At 38.5% G+C, this 25498-nt stretch overlaps 1 long non-coding RNA gene across 2 annotated transcripts in view; it reads right to left on the reverse strand.

Annotated features, from left to right (window-relative positions):
• The window catches only part of LOC120094752 (uncharacterized), a 193787-nt gene that overhangs the window by 26137 nt on the left and 142152 nt on the right, over nucleotides 1-25498 (reverse strand). The window contains exon 6 of one of the 2 annotated variants that reach the window (XR_005489341.2): nucleotides 3521-3682. This is a non-coding gene — a long non-coding RNA (uncharacterized LOC120094752). Of the gene's footprint in view, nucleotides 1-3296; nucleotides 3683-25498 lie in introns of those variants that run through there. The other variant, XR_010054880.1, reaches the window with a different exon arrangement.

Consider the following 25498-nt stretch of genomic DNA (forward strand, 5'->3'; position numbering starts at 1 on the left):
GCTTGGAGGCTGCCATGCTTCCAACCTTGATGATAAGGGACTAAACATTTCTGAACATGTAAATTAACTTCAATTAAGTGCTGTAATTTATAAGTGTTGTATCAGTCATGGTCAAGCAGAGAAAGTCAGTGAGAAGCCTAGAGAAGCCATATTGAATCAGTCATCTTCAAAGATTAGATTGTACATAGAGTAGACACTTTCAGGCCTGGACTCGGGGACAAATAGAACACAGAAAGAAATGTTCTGGGCTCAGTTCACGCCATATATTAGTACAGCTTGAGTACAGGTCTCATCATTTCATCTGAGAAAATAAAAGTGGCATTACAATGACTTTGAGTATGTCTTCATAAATATATACAAGAAAAATAAGTTTTGTGTTTAAAAATGATTCTGACTTAGATTATATTCTCCTTAAATAGATAGTTCATATTACAATAAAGAAGAATTTTCAGAACATCTGTAGGCCTTTGGTTAATCTTTATACTAATATTATTTTCTTTTATCCTTTTACCAGAAATATTGTTTCTTTTGATTAAAATGTTACATTAGGGTTGTGAAAGGCTTGGAAAGTATTCAGTCCTTTCATCATGTGCTTACTTTTACTGGTCGGTGAAAGCATATTGTATGTGTTAAACACCATTGAACAAAAATTAATGTTAATTTGAACTAAAGAGCTGATGTTTTTTTCTTCTGTGCAGAGTCATTATCTGTCTTCAATATGCAAGCTGATAAAAGCAAGTACACATAATCACACACACACACACACACACACACACACACACACACACACACACACACACACACACACGAACACATCTTTATGTCCATAAATATGTATGGCAGAAACATCACAAAGAACAGGAGACATCTGAGAGAAAGTGCAGACTAGATTCACCTGAAATTGTCTCCAGAGGAAGCATCAATTCTGGGAGTTCAGCTGGAAGGCCTGAGACACAGAGAGACTCTAAAGCATCTGGAGTCTTTAGTCTGGTGAAGGAATGGTACATGAGCCTCAGAGACAGCAAACCACAGTGATAAAGACTATGAGTTCCATCAAAATTGATGAAGATAGGATCTAAGTAATCGAAGCTTTCAAATGAAAAAGGAGAATCAAGGGTGGAAGCGATGCTGAAAGCCAACCCAGATGATGCAGAAAACTGATCTCCCTTGCATGAAGACAGCTAAACAAACTGGCTGAAAAAGAACAGATCATTCATCAGACTGGCACATGGAAAAACCTAGATGCTGAAGTTTTGCTGATGACCGGGACTGCAGTTATGAAGGATCATCTACTCAATGGATCTGCATAAGGACAATCAGATTGTAAAACTTGGGGGATTGATAATTGTTCTTATGGAGACAGCTTTACAGAGACAGAATTCTCCAAGAACAAGAAAGGGTAATCTTATTCAGCAGTAAGTCTCAGAAACTGAAAAGTATTCTAGGCCCTGATTAGATTATATGGGGGCTAAAAGCTAGGAGGACTAGGCTCAGGGTAACAGACTGAGGCAGTATGCCTTGTTTCCATCTCACAGTGTTGGCCTTAAATGGAACCAGAAAGTAGCTAGGTACTGTTATAACAGTCATACCACCATTGAAATAATGTAAATAATTCTATTTATTTTTTCTTGAGGTTAATTAAAGCCAAAAAGAGAAAATAACAATTGGAAACAAATAGTTCTTCAAGCAGTGAATTCCACAGAGGAAAGTAAATGTGCCCTGTTAAGTAAACACCAAGAAGCTGAAAGGTCTCACCCATGTGAGACTCCAACAACCTGACATGCTGAGGAAAACTACATAGACAGACAACTATCTATTTGAGAGAAGTTTAGAGAAAGAAGGGGAGAATGAATAGAAAGAAGGCATACGGTATGAAATTTTAGGGTAGAAACACTAATGTTGCTATATTGTAATAATATACATAAATATTTTGTGGATGACTGTTTTGCAAACAAAATTTAATAGTACATGGATTGAATTCAAAGATAAGATATGAAGTTTAGTCAATATATTTGTAAAATTTAGATCATATGGAAACTCCGTTCCTTCTATTGTCTGTTGATCTAAATTGTTTGACATGTATTAATTGGAAAAATACTGAAGACAGTAATTAACTCCAGATACATCCTTCCTTATGAACAGAAAATATATTAATGTAATATATATAAATATATTAATAATATATCATTTTTAAGGCTTAAAAGTACTCATGAGAGACATAAAAATATGTAGACGATAATAGGAAGTAGACTCATCAAAATTAATCATGGGTCTCATTTCAGAAGCTTCATATTTGGGAAGAAGAGAAAGAGAGTAAATAGATGTCTTAATCTTTATTTGTTCTAAAATGTCATGGGGAAAGCTCATAGAAGAATATATCAATTTTCAGCTAAGAAGTCAAATGTCATTCTTGGTATTCTAATAAGAGTATCTCTAGTTCCGGAAACTGATTAGACAGGTGATACAAAAGACAAAATGTCAAGTGAATGTTGCAACAACTGAGAGATGACTAATACCAAGAAACAGTACTAACAGAAATCTAGTTAAAGAGTGGGGGAAGGGAAGTATAAAGAATAAAGTATAACCTTCCCAGAAGATTTGGTTAAACGATGTGATGTGTACTTAAAAGAATGGCTTAGAAGCGTAGAGCCAAAAACAAACTAAGAGAATATATATTTTTCCATATTTCACTGTGTTTACTTCAAATTAGGTATATGGGAGGAAAGTGATATGGGCTTAAGTGTGGAGGACAGAGAGGATGTTAAAGCCCCTGCAATTACAATTACAAGTGGTGTGAGCTATACAATATTGGAGTCAGTCTCTGAACTTAGGTCCTTTGCAAGAGCAGTAGACATGTTCAATGACTAATCCTTCACTCAATCCCCTTCAGGGATTTTTCTCTTTCATCTCTTCTTGTATCGATAATTTCTGTTGGATAACAAGCTAAAAACAGTATGATGGACATTATTTCTAAAACAAAACTCAGAAAGTGTTGTAGAAATTATTTAATCCCGACCCGGGTTTCTACCCTGCATTTATCTTTCAGTTCCCAGATCTCTCTCTCTCCCTCTCTCTCTCTCTCTCTCTCTCTCTCTCTCTCTCTCTCTCCACACACACACACACACACACACACACACACACACACACACACACACACGCACGTTATTGTAAAGTTATAAAAATGTTTTCTTTTTTCCCTCACTAGATCCGGCATGGCAGTGTCCCAAGGTATCTGCTAGATATCTTGCCAGAAACACACATCCCAACTCCACAGCGGTCCAGTGTCTCGACTTTAATAAGGCATTTTATTTAATTAGGTGATGCCAGAGACTATCAAACACATATTCAAGGTTTTTGTCTTTCTTCACAAACAATATGATTCTTCACCAAGAAGGTATAAGGCAAGTTCACGTGGAATACCTGACCATTCATTCAATTCTGTTTCCAAGTCATTCCCCCATTGCCCTTAGATATGGTCTCAGCAGACATCCAATCCAATGAATAGCAATCTATTCATTACCTTGCTAGTAGAAACCACCTGAGATGCTGGAAGACTGTGCCCCACTCACAACAGCAAGAAACACCTCCTTCGCGACCACAATAAGCTCCTCCTTCGCAGCCACAAGAAGCTCCTCCTTTCATTGCCTTTGCTTGGCCTTGAGCCTGTGGTTTTGTTGGGATGCTGTAAGGCAGAGCAAGCTTAAATTACCCTTTAAAAAGATCAAGACATGCAATTAGGGGGCACAAAAGACCTGAACGTCTGGCATGTTTTAAAACAGCTATATTTTAACAATCAGTTCTACTCACGGGACTGGAGAGAGGGTTTGGAAGACTGGATTCCTTTTCCAGGTTCAAGTCCCAGCACTCACGTGGCAGCTCACAGTTGTCACTATCTGCAGTTTTAGGGGCTCTTATGCCTTCTTCTGAAATCTTTTCACCAAAAAATGGGAGTACATACACATACACATATGCATACAAAGCACTCAGAAAGATAAGATGAGATAAAAATGAAGTTAAAAAAAATAAATTCACAGTTCCTGGGAGCAGGTACAAGCAAGCTTCCAACAAACAGAAGAAAAAAAGTGTTTCACCCCTCCAAAATATTTCTCAGCAAATAAACAGGAAAAGAATAGATACCTAGCAATTTTAGAATTGAAAACACAAATACATGGAGTTCTTTTCACTGTGGAACTCAGTAAATATGTTTCACAGTACATTTTAAAAAACTGATAAGTAGTAGTTGAATTGCAAGTGAAAAATTATGGTCCTTGCAGTCTGCTACTTGAATGATTTTAGTCTAAAAGAAAATGAACAATTTCAGACCCGTGAAAGTTGAATCCAATACTGAACTTTCTTGAAGGCCAACTAGAAAATATAGTGAAGTTAAAGGGAAGAAAGATTGAAAACCAACTGAATGAGGACATAAACATTTAGATAGATATATAATGAAATCAGTAGATCTGGCTAAAGAAATCTGTGTGGAGACAATTCAAAGTTAAGTTTAGAATTCTAGACACAAAAGGGAGGTACATGATTTCAGTAGTCTATGTGTGTGTGTGTGTGTGTGTGTGTGTGTGTGTGTGTGTGTCTATGCAAGCACACACATGTGTCTATATGTGTGTGTCGAGGGGGGTTTCTACACACAAGGAAAAAATTCAATGAAAGTGGATGTTCCATCAAAAATTATAGAGAACAAAAGAAAAGGCACTATAATTCATAAATGCCAAAGAATAAGCAGTGACAAACTTAGGCTTCTGTACCCAAAAAATACACTCTATAGGAATTAGTAGGTCAGAAAAAAGTCATTCAGAGATAGAAAAAATGTAAAGATAATTATTGTGATTAGAGACGTCCTATAAAGCATATTTCTATATAAAATGGTTTTAAAATTAAGTAATGAAAATATTTTATCAACTGTTCCAGACCCTCCCCTACCCATCCTTTATTTATCCATTTTATTTCACTTCCCTAAAAAGATCTTCCTGTATCCTCTAGTCCCTTATAGTATATCTATCCCAAGTAATTCTATGGATTACTACTCTGTTATCAAAGAGTTAACCGTACCTACATATAAATGAAGACATGCCATATTTGACTTTCTGGGTCCATACATCACCGAGGATTACATGCAAGCTTCATGAGGGCTAAGTAACATTCCATTGTGTAAATGTACTACATTTTCTCTATCTATTTCTTCTGTTGAAGGATATCTAGGTTGTTTTCATATTCTGGCTATTATAGTCATGCTGAAATGTACATGGTTGAACAAGTGTCCCTGTGGTAGGGTGAAGCATTTTTTTAAACTTTTTTTATTGGATTTTTTTTATTTACATTTCAAATGTTATTCCCTTTCCCAGTTTCCTGGTCATAATCCCCCTATCCTGTCCCCCTCCCCTTCTTCTATAAGGGTGTTCCCCTCCCCATCCATCCCCCCTTCTGTCCCCTGACCCCCGACATTCCCCTACACTGGGGGTCCAACCTTAGCAAGACCAAGGGCTTCTCCTTCCTTTGGTGCCCAACAAGGCCATCCTCTGCTACAAATGCAGCTGAAGCCCTGGGTCAGTCCATGTATAGTCATTGGGTAGTGGTTTAGTCCTTGGGAGCTCTGGTTGGTTGGCACTGTTGCTCTTATGGGGTTGCAAGCCCCTTCAGCTCCTTCAATCCTTTCTCCATTTCCTCCAACTGGGGTCCTCTTCTCTGTTCAATAGTTTGCTGTTAGCATTCACATCTGAATTTGACATGCTCTGACTGTGTCTCTCAGGAGATATCTATATCCAGTTCCTGTCAGCATGCACTTCCTAGCTTCATCAATCTTATCTAGTTTTGATGGCTGTATATATGTAGGCCACAAGTGGGGCAGGCTCTGAATGGCCGTTCCTTCAGTCTCTGCTCCAAACTTTGCCTCCATATCCTCTCCTATGAATATTTTTGTTCCCCCTTTTAAGAAGGACTGAAGCATCCACACTTTGGTACTCCTTCTTCTTGAGCTTCATCAGGTGTGTGGATTATATTGTTGGTAATTCAAGCTTTTGGGTTAATATCCACGTATCAGTGAGTGCATACCATGTGTGTTTTTCTGTGATGGGGTTACCTCACTCAGTATGATATTTTCTAGTTCCATCCATTTGCCTATGAATTTTATGAAGTCATTGTTTTTGATAGCTGAGTAGTACTCCATTGTATAGATGTACTATATTTTCTGTATCCATTCCTCTGTTGAAGGGCATCTGGGTTCTTTCCAGCTCCTGGCTATTATAAATAAGGCTGCTATGAACATAGTGGAGCGTGTGTCTTTGTTGTATGTTGAAGCATCTTTTGGGTGTATGCCCAAGAGAGGCATAGCTGGGTCCTCAGGTAGTGCAGAAGAATTGCAGAGCTGCATAGTGAAGTAGATCAACTCCCTTCTTCTTGAGGAACTGCCCACTGATTTCCAAATGGCTAGACAAGTTTGTACTCCCACCAGAAATGCATGAGTGCTCCTCTTACTCCACATCCTCACCTACGTGAGTAATCACTTGTTTTCTTTATTTTAGCCATTGCAATATGTATCAAAAAGATAAAGTATAACATAAACCCCATCTTTCTCCATTTAAGGACCAGGCCTGATTTTGAAAACAAGGTCATAAAGCATCAGCTCCAGGAATAAACTCTAAGTCCAAGGAACTAAGCCACAAGGCACAAGCTCCAGGAACAGACAATAAAATCCAGAAACAAGGTCATAAAACGCCCTCCCAAAGAACAGCCTGGGGATAACCACAGAAATGGGGAAGTATCTTATCTCACACTGGCCCATCTGTGCTGGGCAGTCCTATCTCATCTTATGGTTAAACATTCATGATACAGGAATGCAGAGTGCTGACCACCTGTGACCCCCTAGGACCCAGCAATGAACTCTCTTTCTAGAGAGTTCCTCCTGGGCTGGAGAGATGGCTCAGCCGTTAAAGGCTAGGCTCACAACCAAAAATATAAGAGAGTTCCTCCAGTGCCCAATGAGAAGGCCTGCATGCCATTGTCTGGGTCACATTTCAAAAATTGCTTGATCCCTGCATGCTGGTTGTTTCTGCAGAATAACCGCTCTTTATTCTTGCATACTATCTGAGTGTGGGGGTCTTCCTTAAGTGATTTTTGGACCTTTACAGTATAGGATGAAATGTGAGAGTAATTTTGACTTTCATTTTCCTTATAGCTAAGGATGTTGAGCATTTCTTTAAGTGTTTTTCAGCCATTTGAATTTTCTCTATTGAGAATTTTCTACTTATATCTGTACCCCATTTTAAAGCTACATTATATGTTTTTTGATATCTTCTTTCCCAAGTACTTAATATATTTTTGATATTAACTTTCTATAGGATGTCTAATTGATAAAAATCGTTTTCCCATTCTGTGGGCTAAAGCTCTGTTCTAATGATGATGTCCTTCCTCATGCAGAAGGATCTCAGTTTCCTGAAGTCCCACGTATTAATTGTTGATCTTAGTGCCTGTGCTGAAAGGTCTGTTCAGAAAGTCTTCTACTGTGCTAACGAGTTCAAGGTTATTGCCCACATTCTCTTGTATTAACTTCTATCATATTTTGCACAGGAAAGTACTTTAACCCACCATAAGAGAAATGTGAGCAGCAACAGTCACAAACTATTTGATCTACAGTCCATATGGCCTGCAAGCTATGCTAGAGCAATGGTGGCACAGGGCTTGTGCCAGTACCTAACTGCTCTCAAATTTGAATTAAAGCCTACTCTATGGGATGGAAGCCTTCATTTATGCAACTTTGGTTGCCAAGAAGAAGGGACTAGGTAACCCAGGCTCCTAGGGGAAGGGGGAGCAAATACAACTGGTCTGAAAGATAAGTAGTGATAAAATAACTCCTAACAGTATTCTACAACACTCACAGATCAGTGCCTTGTTGAGCTATCAAAGAAGCTTCCTCCTGCAGCAGAAAGGAAAAGATGCAAAGACACTAGGCACAGTAAGACACTTTTTTCCCCCAGAAACACCAGGCTACAGTCCTTGCTGTTGGGTATCTTGGAGGTACTTCATGTGTAGGGCATCTCCACAGAATTGCTAGGTTTCTTGGTGAAAATGCTGGCTGTGAGAGTGACTCTGGTCTTACTTTTCAAATTTCATCCAGGTTCAGCACATAAATGGGCATTTATTTATTTATTTATTTATTATTTATTTATTTATTTATTTTCTGTTTTTTAAAGACCTTCTGTTCAAGGGAGTGTCTTAGTACTTGAGACACTTAATTCTTACTCTCATGGACGAGTCTATGTATAGAAAGGGTCCTGAAGTCAGGATGAATGTGACAACTATAAGCATACAAAGTGTTACAACAGACTGGCAGGGAAGCCAGGGAGCAGAGTGAGCAGGGGGCCCGCCGTTGACCATCCTTTCTTTTTTTTTATTGGATATTTTTTATTTATATATCAAATGTTTTCCCTTTCCCGGTGTCCCATCCATAAGCCCCCTATGTTATCGCCCAACCCTTCTTCTATAGGGGTGTTCCCCCTCTCCAGGCAACTCCCCCTTCCAGCCTCCCCACCCTGACATTCCCATACACTGGGGAGTCCAGTCATGGCAGGACCAAGAGCTTCTCTTCCCATTGGTGGCCAACAAGTCTGACTCCATTGTGATAGTTTTTGTTTTATCTTACATTTTATTATTGTCTCTGGAACCGTGCTCTTTTATAATGAGTAATGGAAAGACTGGATGAGAATGGGGATAAAGGAGGAATGGGGAGGAGTAGGGAGAGGGGAAACCATAATCACGATATATCACACGAGAAAAGGATCTGTTTTTTGACAAAAGGATAAAAAATTGTATTAATATATTGGCAAGAATCAATGGCTGCCAAGGGCACAAGGTTTGTTTGTATAATAATGTACATGTCTTATTTTTCCACTTCAAGGAATGTCCTTTCTGTTAGCATTAATGACTTCATGATAATCAGGCATCACCAGTTCAGGAGGTGAAGGTATGGCTTATGTCTCAGGAAAATGGTGAATGCTGGGACCTTCAGGAAATCAAAGGAACAGAAGTAGCTACTGTGAGCCAGTCGGTCACAAAGATACAAAGGCAGGTATATTCCTGACTTCAAGACAGCATGGGACACAGCAAGTCCAGGAAGAAATGTAACAGAAATGGTAATTTTAGGACAGGGTCCCATCCAGCTAGCTTATAGTCTGTGTTTAATACAGGCAGGCAGATCTCTGAATTATTTTGCAATGTTAAAAGTAAATTTGTGCTTGCTAAGAATTGAGGGGCTGGGGTTGAAGGATGCTGATTCTTAGGATAATGGAAAGGAAACCTGAAGTAAATGACTGGATTGGTTTGTAAAAATAAAAGACTGCCTTATGGTCTTCACGAGATGAGCAATCCAGAGAAAGTTTTTAGAGTATCAAGAGAAAACTACTTGGAGAACTGTCTTGAGGAGAACATAAAGATGAGCTGTCAAGACAATTTTTTAGAGTAGCAAGAGCGAACCCCTTGGAGAGCTGTATTGAGCAGAATCCAGAAACAGAGCTGTCTAGAGATCTCTAGAGAAAGCAGATCACTGAGAAAGAAAGCAGAACAGAGAGAAAACAGACTGTAAAGCTCTCTCCAGCAAAGCATAGGCTGCCATCTTGGACCCACGATGATTTGACTTGGCGTCATTTGTTTTACTGCTCCCCAATAATCCTTCCTCAGAACCCCTTTCCAAGCCAAGACTAGTCCTTGGTGATATATTATTAATAGAATAAGATGAAGAAACATAAAAGGAGATATGCTATTTCATTTCAATTTATAATGTAAAACCAGTGATAGTATTGTACATAATATAATATGTGAATTAGCCATTGTAAAAGTTATAAAATAAAGTTAGATTCAAAGTAAACTATAAATAAAACAAAAGTGTAATTTTTTTTGTTTGTTTGTTTTTTGGAGCTGAGGACCATATTAGATAATTCACATGAAGCAGAACTAAAAAAATACTAAAAACAAAGAAATAAAAAGCATCATTATAATGTTAGACAGGCTCTGGCATAACTATAATTACACAAAATATAAATAGATTTTTTAAAAAAAAATAAAAGCTGTCCCTATGCTAAAAAGAAAATATTTCAAATATAATTATACAGCAAAAATATAATGGAAGAGAATATTGTGTATTAGTCAAAGAAAAACAGGATTGGGTATATTATTAACAGCAACTGTAAACCTCAGTTTAATGAAAACTACCATAAGTAACAAGAGCTTTTGCTCTTTAGATCTGTATTGTGTGATTCCACCACAGAGATGCATACCAGTCACACCAGTCACACATACCTATGTGCCGAAAATAGAGCTACAAAATGTGGAAGAATATTCTGATAGAACTGAAATGGAAACACATACCCATAGATAGAATTCACCTGAAGTAGTTTGACCATATTTAACTCACATCTGCTAACTCTTCTGAGGTCAATACCCCTCCCCCTGCCTCCCGGACACACACACACACACACACACACACACACACACACACACACACACACACACACCCCTCCCTGCTTAAAACTCATCTAGCCCAATTTATACTCCTCAAACACTCTTGGTTTGAGGCATGGTGATCCCACCAGAGGCTACAAGAGGTGGGACTTCCTGGCCTCCTTCCTCCCTACCCGTTGAAGTCTTGTCTGCCTTGATCTGTGTGATTCGTGTTTATATGTCTCAGGACTGTGTGGAAAAGCAAACATCCACGGTTTCAATCTTCCTGCAAGGAATGCACTATATATTTATATTTGTTTAGAATATGAACCACAGTGTGTAAGCATTCCTATACTGCTATTGCATAAGATTATTTTTCTCTTCCCTTTTGCTTGAAAATAAATCACATAGAATAAATCTTTCCTCCTACCCTCAACTTATCTCTTTTTCCCTCAGTTTTAAGTCATATCCTTTAAGAGTGCTAGATGAGTGGGATTTACACTTTTTCTTCCCAGTCTTCAGTAACTAGCAGTGTTCCTGATACAACACATTAGCAGATGCCTGACGACAGATTGGTATGAAGAGTAATGAGACTTCCCTATTTGACCCAGCCTTGGCTTGCTCCCCTATCCTCTCTATTCTCTGCGAACTTGTCTAGAGATGTTTCTGTTTTGTCCATAAATCATCAAAGCGCTTTGCATTTTCTGTTGATATTTGGTTGTAACTTTAATTTTTTCCAACCTTCTTTATTTTTTATCGGATATTGTATTGATTTACATTTCAAATGTTAACCCCTTTCCAGGTTTTGCCACTAGAAACTCTCTATCCCATCCTCCCTCCCTCTGCTTCTATGAAGGTTCTCCTCCACCCAACTACCTCCTCCTTCCTCCCCGCTCTGGCATTCCCCTACAGAGGGGCATGGAGCCTTCCCAGGACCAAGGCCTCTCCTCCCATTGATGTCCAACAAGGGCATCTTCTCCTATATATGTGGCTGGACCCATCCAACCTTATTTTTAATATGGTTCTTAAATGCCTTAACCTTCCCTGTAGCCCACCACCCACCAGATGTAGTGGAAAAGAAAGGATACAAGAAGCGGACCTGTTTATAAAGGGTCTTTGGACCAAATCCTGTCTGAGTTGTCTGCAAATTTGAAGTTCAGTTCACAGGTCAGCAGCCAAGACATCTTGATCCACTCACAAACACTTCAAGGATACACCAGCAGAATAGTTCAGTAGAGTCAGATAGCAAACAGGAATCAGCGGTGGTGGCACTAACTAGCAGAGACAGTCAGGGCTCAGGCTAGGAACAAGTTAACAGGAGGAGAGACCTGGAGGAACACCAAGTTCTTGGCTGTGCTCCACTCGGTGAAGAAAGAGTGCAGAACAGAGAGAAAACAGTCCAGAAAGCTGTCTCCAGCAGAACATAGGCAGATAAGAGAAGACCAACGAGTGTTGCACAGCTAACTCTGTAAGCAAGTCAAGCTCAGCCTACTGCACTGTCGATAGGGTCCTATTTGTACCCTCCAAATACACATGTCCTCCACCGGTCTTGCCTCAGACCACGTCTTGCCTTAGCACGTGTGCCTGTCTCAGCTGACGTCACTTTGCCAATCAGCTGAGGAAGTGGGAGTGTCAAGAAACGGCAGCACACCAACAGATTTTTTGGTGCATTTCTCTCTATGGAGTCCCAACAAATGCAGTCCTATTATGCAATGTAAGGCAGTCCAATACAAGCAAAGAATTGTTCATCACATTTCCTTTCATTTGCTTGCTTTAGCGGAACATCCTTTCATCTGTGTCTGCTTCAGGTAAACGTTCCTTCAGTCACCTGTTTACCCCAGCAAAACACCATCCAATTGACTTTCCACGGAACCCATAAGGCTCCACTTGTTTGGTCTTGCTGTCCATTGTATTGCTAAGTGCAGGTCCTCAAGACCTGGATTCTGCATCTTGACCCAAGCTATGTGATCCCGCCCCCCAAGTTATCTCCGATTGGTAAATAAAGAGGGTGACAGCCAATAGCTGGGAAGAAGAGACATAGGTGGGGTTTAGGATTCCAGGGCTTGGGGTCAGAGGAGAACAATGAGGAGAGTAGAAGGTGAAGAGGAGAGAGAAGCCACCATGGGTTAGGTGAGTCATTCGAACACAGCCTAAAGGGCAGGCCAATTGGAGTTAAGAGCAGCCCAGATGAAACACGAAGTAGTAGCCTACAGTTATTGACAGGCAAGTAGATTCTAATAGCATAGAGTATAGATGTCTCTATGCCCAGCTCTCCTGCAAGGGTTATCGTAAATATAAAGGTTATGTGTGCTTATCCGGGAACTAAATGATCAAAAGCAAGGTAGAAGCCCCGAATCGGAATTAACAATTTCTACAACAATTTTCCATGTATTTGCTATAGAAGTTGTATCACACGTATCCTATGGGAATTCGTGATACGATGTTTAAAGACTCGATAACATCGTTCTCCTAACTCTTTTGAACGTTTTGTTTTGCCCATTTCATCATTTTGTCTCCCTTATTATTGGATTCAGAAGTTTCCCAGAATTATTTATTTTTCCAACTTTTACATATGAATATTTAGTAAGTAGCACTGATACAAACCTACCCTCAGCTCTTATTTTAATGGACTGTATTAGAAGAAAATCTGTGGTCAGACTTTATGGAGACTGTATCAATATGCAAAGACTGGTGATAACATAAGCATCAACTCGTCACAGAGAATTGTGACGTGGACAAATAATTATGCTGAAAGGCACCAACTGTATGTGTTGCCATGACAACGAAAGCTATTTGACATTCGTTTGAGGATGTTGTCAATAACTCACTTGTAATTTTTGACGACTCACAGAGCACCAATGCCATAATACACTGATTTATTTTGTGTTGTCAAAACAGATGAAAGCATATTTCATTTTAATCTGTGCCTGTTTCACACACAAAGAATATTAGTGATATATATGTATGATAGATACTGAAATTGTTATTCAAGTTTAATATTTATATAAACGACACGAACAATCAACATTTGACACAATAGTTAATCTTAAATTTAAGATGTATCTTTTACTTATATTCACCTTCCTAAAATTTTAACATGTTTTTCAAGATAAATTTGTGTGTTTTTACTAAAATATTCTTATCACCAGGCTTCCTGAAAAAAAAAAAGTCTTATTTAAATGGACTTTAATATGGCAATGTTTCAGCTGTAGGGATACAACCCATTTATAGTTTTGTGGACTACAGTCTCCATTTTTCATTTATGCTGGTTATTTCTCTGGTGTTTTGAGGAACTATGACAGGAAGTTTTGTATGGCACAGCAAGAAATAAGAGCTCCACCTAGAGGCAGAGTCGCAGACTGAACGGTGGATCAAGAGTACAGCCTTGTGCCCCCGTGGGAATTACAGATTCCATTCCTTCGCAGTAGGTAAACTTAATATGACACCAACGGTGCTTTAATGTAACTAAAACAATGGCGTTCTACTGGGGAAAATGACCTAGGCTAAATTTTTCCATTAATTATAATATATTTACAAGAAGTTTAAGCACTTGAATTCTGCCGTGTGTTAGGGAGAATTTTAAAATTAAAATTTCAGGCGCGAGTGAGGGTGGTTTATACTGAAACGGTGCCATGGGTTGAAAGCCGTGGCGTGTTAAAGTTCCAGTGTTAAAATCCAAGGGCGCAATAGCCAAATTATAGATGATAGTATGGAGAATTTCAATCCATGGCGTAATGTAAACCAAGGGGATTCCAGCTATGTTCTTGTATTATATCGAGCTGAAATATAAGAGAAAACGAAAGATGAACAGTGCTCAACAGCCAGCGTCATATCTCTATTTTAAAAGGGTCGTGTATTCAGGTATCTGCTCCTGTAATTTAAAGTATTTAAAGATGAGTGACAGCAGGGTGGTCAGAAAGTGGCTCTGGAAGGTCAGGAAAAGATAAACTGTTCAACTTCAGGACTTGGCGTTTTACGATAGGCAAGAGTGTCCCCTGCATCATGGAACGATGATGTAAAGAGTGAATCATGGATCACTAAAGAGTGAGGTAAATAGTAAAGGTGCAAGCTACAGGAGACATGGCTGGCCTCAAGCGGCATATCGAAGAAGAGAAAGAGTATTTGGAAGTGTGATTTTTAAGGATGATAATTTTAAAGAGTACATAGTCGGTTTAAGGACGAATTCTGGCATCCCACTGAGGTTGGAGTTGGCATGATGCTTGCCTCGTAGCTCATGCTGAGAAAAAAGGAAAGAGAAGCAGGCCACAGGGTTTCGCCCTGATGGTTTCCTGGAAGCTACTAAGCCTGGGGACAAATGTTCAGAAGACCGTCTGTAGACCTCCAGTCATACTCAACCATTGGTTCGACATTGTGAGGTGACAAGAAGAAACGTGAAGTATTATTGCTTCGTTCCGTTTTCTTACTCTTCAGAATATTAATATATATTTCGTTTCTCTAGAAACGAAGTAGTTAATTCCTGACCTTAGTTTTTACCCCCAGAGTCCTAATCTTGGTTAACATGACATTCCTGTACATTTTGAACTGGTTCCGTGACCTCTGTCTTTCCCTTTATTGGCACTTTGGAACTCTGCTGAACCTCTCTTGACATCCTACAGCAAGCAATCTGCTGTCGCTGGTTTTGATAAGCACCAGTCCTCACTGGATGAGTTGGTCTGCGATGGGATGGTCAGTAGCCATTCTGTTCAGAGGTGCAGCACTGCCTGTGTGTGCTCCTGTGTTTGGAGCTGCCATGACGACTGAGAATTGTTTTTTGTCTATGAATATCACCATGATTCAGTGCTAGAGGTTTATTTTCAAATCCTTTCATAGAAATGTATAGCGTAAATTAAACTCGCAGAAAATTACTATGGAATATTTTTTCTTTCTATATTTTCTTTTTACCTTTTTATTGGATTTTTTATTTTTTATTTTTTTATTAGATATAGTTCTTTATTTACACTTCAAATGTTATTCCCTTTCCCAGTTTCCTGTCCATGAGCCCCCATCCCTTCCCCCTCCTCCCCCACCATGAGGGTGTTTCCCCCCCAATCTACCCACTTACCACCTCTACTCCTGGATTTTTCATTTACATTTCAAATGTTATTCCCTTTCCCTGTTTCCTCATCCATAAGCCCCCTACCGCATCCCTCTTCCCCTTTTTTATGAGGATTTTTTTTTAATGTTTCAATAGGCTTGATCTTAGAGGTGATATTTAGATTTAAAACTATTACTAACTTTTCAAATGTTCAAAATATCCAAATGCACATAAGTATCATTAATTTAATTGATAACAAAATATATGTATTCTTAGAGAAGCACAATTATCAACAATTTTATAACTCCATCTCATTCTCCAAATTACAGCATTTCAAAAATATTTAAAAATTTTAAGGTGCCATCTTCACTTAAAACCATTTTGCTATCATTAAAATTCTCTCAGATAGTATTTAAACTGTAGAGGATAAAGAGGTATTGTTAAAATTCAGTAAAGTTTATTTTGATTGTCTAGAAAAAAATGAAAGAGCAAACTGAATTAAGACATGTTAAATAGATTATAATATAGTAATAATGGTCTAAGTAAATAAGTAAATAAAATGAATTTGGTATTGTTTTGAATGTCTGCAGAGCTTTCTCCTCCAAATACTGATGCTGGAAGCATAAAAGTCACTCTTCTTTTCTAGTAGTGTTTTTGTTTCTGTTTTGTACTGAATACTGAAAAGAGCATGGGAGGGTTTGCCTTTGAGTGTACATAGGTATCATGCATGTGCAGGGCCTAAGGAGTCCAGAAAATAGTGTCAGATGCCCTGGCACTACAGTTGTGAACTGCTGAATGCTGAGGACCAAGTTCAAGTTCCCTGCAAGAGCAGCCAGGGCTCTTAATGTTTATGCTGCCTTTCCCTCCCTGTTTTCTCTTTTCGAAAGGAATTTAAGCTCAAAGGGAAAGTCGCTGTGGTTAGGAAATGGAAGATACTGAAGTAATAGGGATGAAGTGACATTTAATAGTTGGTAAAATTAGAACACAGACCTGTTGACTAAAGGGTAAAGGACGCACTGGTAACTGCATCCTGGGAAGAGAAACAGGTTGCTACTGATCTAAAACTGCTGTACTCTTTTATATAATCTAAGGTGTATTATTACTCGATAAACTTGGATGGCCTGAGGAAGCAGTTCGGAGAATCTCTATCTGCAGGGCTGACTGAAAGTACTTTGAGATTCTCCAGAGAGCTAAAAAATTCTAGGTTCTTCACGGACTCCTTAAAAAAAATGCCTTTAATCCCAGCACTTGGGAGATAAAGACAGGGCCATCTCTGAGTTTGAGGCCAGCCTGGTCTACTGAGTAAGTTCCAAGAGAGTGAAGGCTACAGAGAGAAATCCTAAACAAACAAAAATAAAAATAAAGGTACTGTGACAGTAGAATCTAATTTTAATCGTGGAATTTTATTACGAACACACACACACAAACACACACATACACACCATACACATACCACACACCACACCCCCCACACACATATTATATATATCTCACCACCACACACACAGAAACATACATAGACACACACACAGACACACACATCACATATACCACAGACACACACCACACACACACACACACACATATACACACACAGCACACACAACACACACCACACAAACACACACACACCACACACACAACACACAAACACACACACAACACACACAACACAAACACACACACACACACCACACACAGACACACAGGCTATACAGTATCTTTATAAACCGAGTGAAAAGACAATGAAGCAGGTCACCTGTGGAACCCATGGTCGGCTTCTCCTGTCACATGCTCAACAACACAGGAAGTATGAAGACATAATTTACACACTGACAGTCTGTATCTTTTTGACGGCAATGCTGTTTGTCTTCTTATAGTGTGTCCATTAATTATAGGATACAATGTCCAATGACACAAAAATCTGTGTGATCGCTCTAAAATCATCCTTTATAAACTAACTTCATAGTCAGCCACCATTTAAGTATGTCTAAAAATAGTACATTCTACACGGTTTGAAATTGCTACAGTAAAGAGGGAGCCCATAAAAGTTATTGAATAAGGAAATGAAGAGTTGTCCTCGCAGCGGTGTAGGGCATAAAGTGGGCTCCTAGTACTCTGGCACGTGATGTAGTACTCTTTGGTGTCCATGGGAAATAACAGTGAGATACAGGACAGATTTAAATACAATTATCAAGAATACAGGAAAGGGGGCAGTTAGGACGAAATCCTTTTTTTTCTCCTTAATTTTCAAATTGTATTTTTAACTGCTGCTAGACTGCCTTTTAAACTGAAAACACAAAGTTAGTCATAAGCTACTGTGTGTAGGCCAGAAAAGAATATTCAGTGATAAAAAACAAAAGCCTATCAAACTTATTTACAAAACAATCAGTAGTAAGTAACTTGTTATGGCTAAGTCTGTTTGTGAGGGAGAAGGGTAACAATTCACATGAAAACAAAGACTAACCTTTTCATGATATCACTTTATTTGTACTATTCACTTTTTCATAAAACCAAAAATCAGCCACATGTTTTCGTTGGGAAATATTATTTTCTCAAATTAGAATTCTTCCAAGATAGTTTATGCTGCGTTTCCAAGACAGGCAGACATTCAGAGCTAAGGAAGGTCTAGATCTCACAGGTGCAATTTTCGGCATGTCACGCAGATTTTTCTTAAAGCAAATCTGTACATGTTTCTCGAAAATAGAGACAACTCATATTTCGTGCAATCTTTTCTTAGGAAAGAAGTACTTTATAGCATACAGTTCTTTTCAAGTAAACGTGCGCCAGTCAAGCATATTCTTTCAAGGCGACAGGGAACAGCTGGAAAAGTCGTGAAAAATCAAACCATTTGAAAATATTTTAATGCGAGTGATAATTTGTGTGGTCTTGTGGGAAAAAATGAGAAACAGAAGAAAAGAGAAAAATTTCCTGCCTCTTGATTCATCATCAAGTAGTTAATGAGACCTCTCCTGCAAACCCCCTTCATCAGTTTCATTTTGGGATGGGCTCAAAATAATGTGGTCATCAGCCACCTGTGTCTACCTGGAGTTATTGGTTGAATTTCATCATCCGCTCATGAAACTATCCAAGGGCCTGAGAGACTCAATGAGGCCTACACTTTTTCTTCACTTTCACCCTGCCACAAACATAAATGTTTTCCCACAGTGTCTCTGGACCACTTTCCTGCAAGAGGTTAGCTATTATTCCCATCTGGATATAACGTGCCATTTAGATATATATGGCCGTTGATGGTCTCTGAATAGCAGAAGTAGCTGCGGTCCTGAGACCAATGGCAAGTCTTCTCTGCGTTACAATTATAGAGCAGCCTGCTTCTTCGTCCTCTTCTGGTCTTTTTAAACTTTATGTTCCCTTTTGGTTTCAGTTCCCAGCTTCATTTCCACTTCTCCATCAGGTTTCACTGCTTCTCTCCTAGGTACCGGTTTATACTTTAGTGGTATTTCTTTTTCAGAACTTATTGCCATATAGGAAAATAAATATAGTTAAGGCAAATCCGGTCCAGTGGTGTTTGATTAGAATGTATCAGTTAACATAAATCTCAATACAACATAACGTAAAGCGTTCTTTATGGACGTTAGTTTTATACAAATGGTTAGGTCCATGTGTGCTCTTGCTGACAAATGTGTCAATTTTGATCTCTTATCTTTCCTAAACATCACTGCAAAACAAGGGAAACTACCTGGCTCAATTAAGTAAAAGTTAACTGAGTTATTGATAGTTAAGCATCTTGATGAATATAATTCTTCTTGTAGGTTCTATAAGAAAGACACACTGCACTTTAGGTAAGAGAATCTAAAGTTACTAAAATACACTGCAAAGCAGGCATAAATTAATTCTATCAGTTGTGAGGTTCTACTTAACACATAAATGCTATTATAAATTATAAATGCTATACGTACATACGTATACACACACACACACACACACACACACACACACACACACACACACACACACATATATATAATCTTCTCAGTCCACGCAATGTTACCTGCAGTATGTGTTCACAGATGTTTAGCATGGACAACCATTCAGAGTGTTCTACCCTGTTGAAGAGCACACTCCTGCCCTCAGCTTTTCTCAGTTGCCTACAGTTCTTTGTATAGGGTTGAGGCCTTGGGGACATTTTTTGGTCTGCTTTTTCATATGCGTTGGTGTGCTCTTGTTCCTCTCACCTTTGGACAGTCATATTGGTGAGGATTTAACAGTGAGCAGTTAGCTAGATTTCCAGTACCTAAAGTGTTTTCCCTTTTTGAGTGGGTCTTGCCTCCAATTAGAAAGCTGTTGGTTACTGCCAAGGTGTGCATGCCACTACTGCACCCTTAGGATTGACATCATCCTGTGCTTGCTGTTGATGTGGTTCAGAGTTTATTGAAGAATTTTTTTTATCTCCCTTAGATAATGTGACTGAGGATTTCTGGAAGGAAGCCGTATGTGCAAAGATCGACTGACTAACTAAAATAGCAGTGATATAAAAGGGTTGGAATGTTGCAGGTCCAGAACCTGATTACCTTATCTTGAACTAGCATTAGTCCCCAAAGAATCATGTCTTTCCCCCTTCGGTTTTAGGATTAGCATTCTGTGATTAGTAGATAGAACCCTTTGGAAATCTATTGACTTAAGAGACATCTCACTTCTACCAGCTTAAAATGTCATCACACAACACTTGAGCCCTATGGGAGAGAGTCTCCCAACTCGCTGAAACGCCTTTGCAATGCATCCATGAATGTATTTTAGAATTGCTTTGATTTATGGATCCTGCCTCCATAAAACCTATAAAACTATTTCTCCTGGGGAATATAAAAATCGGAGGCAACTGAGATCCCTGTTTCTTGGGTCACAGTCATTCAGATTTGGTTGTAGGATAAACTGTATCACTTTGAGGTGAGAGCTTTGCTTTGCATTAACAATGTACCCATAAAAATTAGTGAGCATAGTTCTACCCATTAAAAATACTTATGAGTTAATGGATGTATATGAGCTAAGTGTTCTTATCAAAACACAAAAATTTACTGACGTGTTGGGAATTGAAAAAGAAGCAAAGGAATAATTTTGGGACCATACAGCAGAACATGAGTGGGATAGAACTGTAATTTATATCTCATATGCGTGAGCACAGCGTGGCGGCTGGTTAAAATACCTAATACTAGGTCTTCAATCAAGACCAAGCTGTTTGTCAGATGTAGCACTAAGTCTTCAATCACAGCTAAGCTGTTGTCAGGCTCCAAACTCAATAGCAAGAGTGGTAGCATAGTAAGGAATTTATGCATCTACTTTTGCGATTATCTGGATTTGTATAGCAAATTGATTTTTGTTATCTGATAATGCTTTCTTTTTTTCAGTCTAGAGCAACTGTCTTCTGAGCTATATAAACTAATTAGTCAAGCTAGATCAAAAAGTCGTATTGTATTGAATGTCAAAAAATTCAACATTAATTTTTTTTAACTTCTGCCTAAGAATCATTCCAAATGAGTCCTCTTGGATTCTAAGATACTGAAAAAAAATCTACGTGTGCAAAGACTGATTGACTCATTAGAACCACAGTGATACAGAGAGGTTGGAATGTTGCAGATCCAGAGCCTGATTACCTTACCCTGAACTAGGGCTACTCCTCAGAGAATCATTCCTTGCCTGAAAGTTCTGTTTCAGGATTAACAGTCTGTGTTCAGTGCATAAAATCCTTTCAAATAAAGGGATAGAAGAATAGTTTTACTTTTGCTCTGAAATAGTAAATCACAATTCTCTGGGCGCACGATTTTGTTGCATGTCCATCTGCTTCTCTCAGGCAGCTAGTGTGTAAAAGTAGTTGAGACAATATATACTGCTCTGAGAGAGAGAGAGAGAGAGAGAGAGAGAGAGAGAGAGAGAGAGAGAGTGTGTGTGTGTGTGTGTGTACTCCCACACATGCACTTAGGGTTTTACTGCTGTGAAGAGACACCATGACCAAGGCAACTTTTACAAGAACATTTAATTGGGGCTGTTTTACAAGTCCAGAGGCTCAGTCCATTATCATCATGGAAGGAAACATGGCAGCATCCAGACAGTCATGTGCTGGAGGAGCTGAGAGTTCTACCTCTCATTCCAAAGGCAGCTAAGAGAAGACTGACTTCTATGAAGCTAGGAAAAAGGTCTCAAAGCCCACCCTCAGAGTGATACACTTCCTTCAACAAGGCCACACCTAGCCCAACAAGGCCATACCTCCCTGGAGCAAACATTCAAACCACTGCAGTATGTGATCTACTGATACTTCAAATTAATGACTAGTTGTGACAATTGTTTCAAAAGTTTTACTCTCCTGTAAGTTTTACTCTCCTATAATATATATCATTCATACATTTCTGTTTTTGACTTTGAATAGACTTTCTATTGCATAGTCTATTTAAAGTGTTCCTTCTGAAGTCATTTATCTTTTAAAGTTATGTTAAATAGTAAATAAAACATGATAATTTTATTTTTAATGGTACACCATACTTTGATATTTGTTGCTACTGGATAAACACTCTTCCCATGTGTTTCTCACTTACCTAGAAAAAAAATCTTTGTAAATCTGTTATTTTCCACAGAAGGCACTCTGCAATTGTTACATAAGGTAACATCACACTGCCATAGCCTTCTGGTATATCTTGCCCCTACTTAAATGTAACTCAGGAAACACTGGTCAATATTTTCCCTCCCAGTTCCACTCTCCCAAGCCACTCTCCCAGTTCTATTTTCAACTTCCTTGAAATAGATTTTATAAAATTCACACATTTGTGACAGCATGGAGTGCTTGTTTTTCTATGCCTGATTGATTTTCCTTGACTAAAGGATGGTAGCACCATAGCAAACAACAGAATTCTCTTCCCTTCCTGTGTTACTACTATTTAACTGAATAAATTTACAATTTACAATCTAAGAAGCTGTTGCTTAACTGCTGGGACACTTGAAGTGCTTCAACTTTGGTCTATTGTAAATTGTGCTGCAGTGAACACAAGAGCACTCATACCTCTGGCATAGGATTTCTTTCGGGTATATATCCATAGTGGGAAATACATACAAAATGAAAGCTCACATGTTGTATATGCCTCCATACTGTTTTTCAGGAAGGCTACTGTAATTTAAATTTACACCATCATTTGGTAGACTTTTTTTTCCCTTTACAGCCTTGCTAACACATTTATCTGTAATGGTTTTGAGAATAGCCTTTTAAATCACACACACACACACACACACACACACACACACACACACATATATATATATATATATATATATATATATATATATTATACTTAATTTGTGTTTTGAAAGAGGGTTTTTCTGGGTTGCCCAGGCTATCCTGAAACAAACTCGTTAGACCAAGCTGGCCTTAAACTTAGAGGTCCTCCTGCCTCTGCCTCAGGAGTGCTTGGATTAAAGGGATGCACTGCCACTCTTTAGCTTATAAAAACCGAACAAATCAACAAGCAAATAAACAAGCAAACAAACAAACAAATAAATAAATAAATAAACAAATAAATAAATAAATGCATTTAAAACAAAAGGTCGTGAAACAAAGAGGCATGGAGCAGGTAAAAAGCTTTGTTCAGACATCCTGACAGACTGAGTTAAATTCCTAAAATCTATGATGATGGAAGGAAAAAAATGACTCTTCCAAATTGTGGAATGCATAAACCCAAACACATACACACACACACACACACATGTGCGCACACACACACACACATGCGCGCACACACGCACACACGCACATACACACAGACACACACACATGTACACACACACAGATACACACACAGCACACACATGCACACACACACGCACACACACACACGCACGCACACACATGCACTTGCACACACATGCACACACACACATAGACACATACACGCACATGCACACACAGACACACATACACACAGACACACACACATAGGCACATGCACACACAGAGACACAGACACAGACACACGCACACGCACACATGCACGCACTCACTCAGAGGCCTGCAGGCACCAATATACACATCAATACACATCGATAACACTAATAGCTGTTCTGTTACAGAGCTGATGTCTCACTGAAGGCTTAACTTGCATGGCCCTGCAGCCTCATTTGTGTCATTTTTTGACAATATTTTTGAATATTACCTATTTTAATTGCTTTATTTTTTTTGTGTTGATTGTTCTTTTCATTTCCTGCTTTGAATATCAAGCTCTGTTGTGTGCACACATTGACAATACTTTATTTCACTTGAACTTTGTTTCTTGATGCTGTTTTTTTTTTTCTTTTCCTGTAACAATTTTATTTTATTTTTTTAGATTCAGGTAATATCATTTACGTATTTTTCCCCCAGAATGATATTCTCAAGTCCCATCCATTTGCCTCCAAACTTCATGTCTTTGTTTTTAAAAGTTGAATAGTATTCCACTGTGTAGACTTACCATGTCCATTGTCCAGTTGAGAGACATCTAGGTTGTTTCCAGTTTCTGACTATTACAATTATTAGCTGCTGTGGACACACCAGAGCATGTGTCCTTGTGATATGTTGGAGCATCTGTTGGGTAAATGCCAAGGAGTAAGTATACTTAGGTCTTGAGGAAGAACTATTACCGATCTTCTCAGAAACCACCAAATTAATTTCCAAAGTGGTTACCTAAGTTTGCACTCCCACCAGCAATGAAGGAGCGCGTCCCTTGTGCCACATCCTCAGACGCATGTGCTGTCACTCGAGGCTTTGATGTCAGCTATCCCACAGATCTAAGATGGAGTCCCAGAGTCGTTTTGATTTGTATTTCCCTGATGAGAAAAGATGTTGAACTTCTTTTAAAGTATTTCTCGGACATTAGAGATTCCTTGGTTGAGAATTTTGTGTTTAGTTCTATACCCAATTTTTAAATTGGGTTATTGGGTTGATGCCTAATTCTTGAGTGATTTTTATATTTTGGTCATTAGTCTTCTGTAGGCTACAGGGTTGATGAAGGACTTCACTGTTTGGTAGGCTGTCACTTTGGCCTACTGATGATGTCCTTAGCCTTGCAAAACTTTTCAGTTTCATGACTTCCCATTTATCGATTGCCAATCTTAGTGCCTGAGTCATTGGCATATTTCTTTTCAGGAATGTTTTTCCATTGTGACAACGATTTTAGGGCACTTCTCCAATTTCTCTTCTATTAGGTTTAGTGTGCCCAGTTTTTGTTGAGGTCTTTGATCTACTTAGAGTTTAGTTTTATGCAGCCTGATATATATGGATCTTCTACTGTTAGATGTGCACCATTTGTTGAAGATACTTTCATTTTTCCATTATATCATTTTGGCTTCTTATTCAAATATCAAGTGCCCTATATATATGTGAGTTTGTTTCTGTGTCTTTGATTATATTATATTGATCAACCTGTCTGTTTTTATACCAATACCATGTAGCTTTCATTACTATTTTGCTGTAGCAAGGCTTGAATTTAGGGATGGTCATAACTCCAAAAGTTCTTTTATTCTACAGAATTGTTTTAGATATCTGAGGTTTTTCATATGAATCTGAGAATTGCTTTTTAAGTTTTGTAAAGAATTTAGTTGGAATTTCTATGGGAATTTCATTGATTTTGTGGACTGCTTTTCATAAGATGGCCATGTTTTACTATGTTAATTCTGCTGTTTCATGAGTGGAGAGATCTTTCAATCTTCTGACATCTTCCTCAGTTTGTCTCTTCAGAGTCTTGAGGTTCTGTGTTTTTCACTCCCATGTTTAGTTGTATCATGACATTTTATATTATTTGTTGCTATTTTAAAAGTGTTATTTCACCAATTTCTTCTTTCAGCCCGTATATCATTTGTGTAAAGGAGGGCTACTGCTTCCTTTCAAATATTGATTTTGTATCCAATTTTATTCAAGTTGTTTATCAGCTGTAGAAGTTCTCTGATGAGTTTTGGGGGACACTTATCTTTGTTATAATATCATCTATGAATAATGATACTTTTATTTATTCCATTTGATTTGTATGCCCTTGATCTCCTTTTGTGTAT

Source organism: Rattus norvegicus, chromosome 9 (genome assembly GCF_036323735.1).
Source record: "Rattus norvegicus strain BN/NHsdMcwi chromosome 9, GRCr8, whole genome shotgun sequence".
NCBI lineage: Eukaryota > Metazoa > Chordata > Mammalia > Rodentia > Muridae > Rattus > Rattus norvegicus.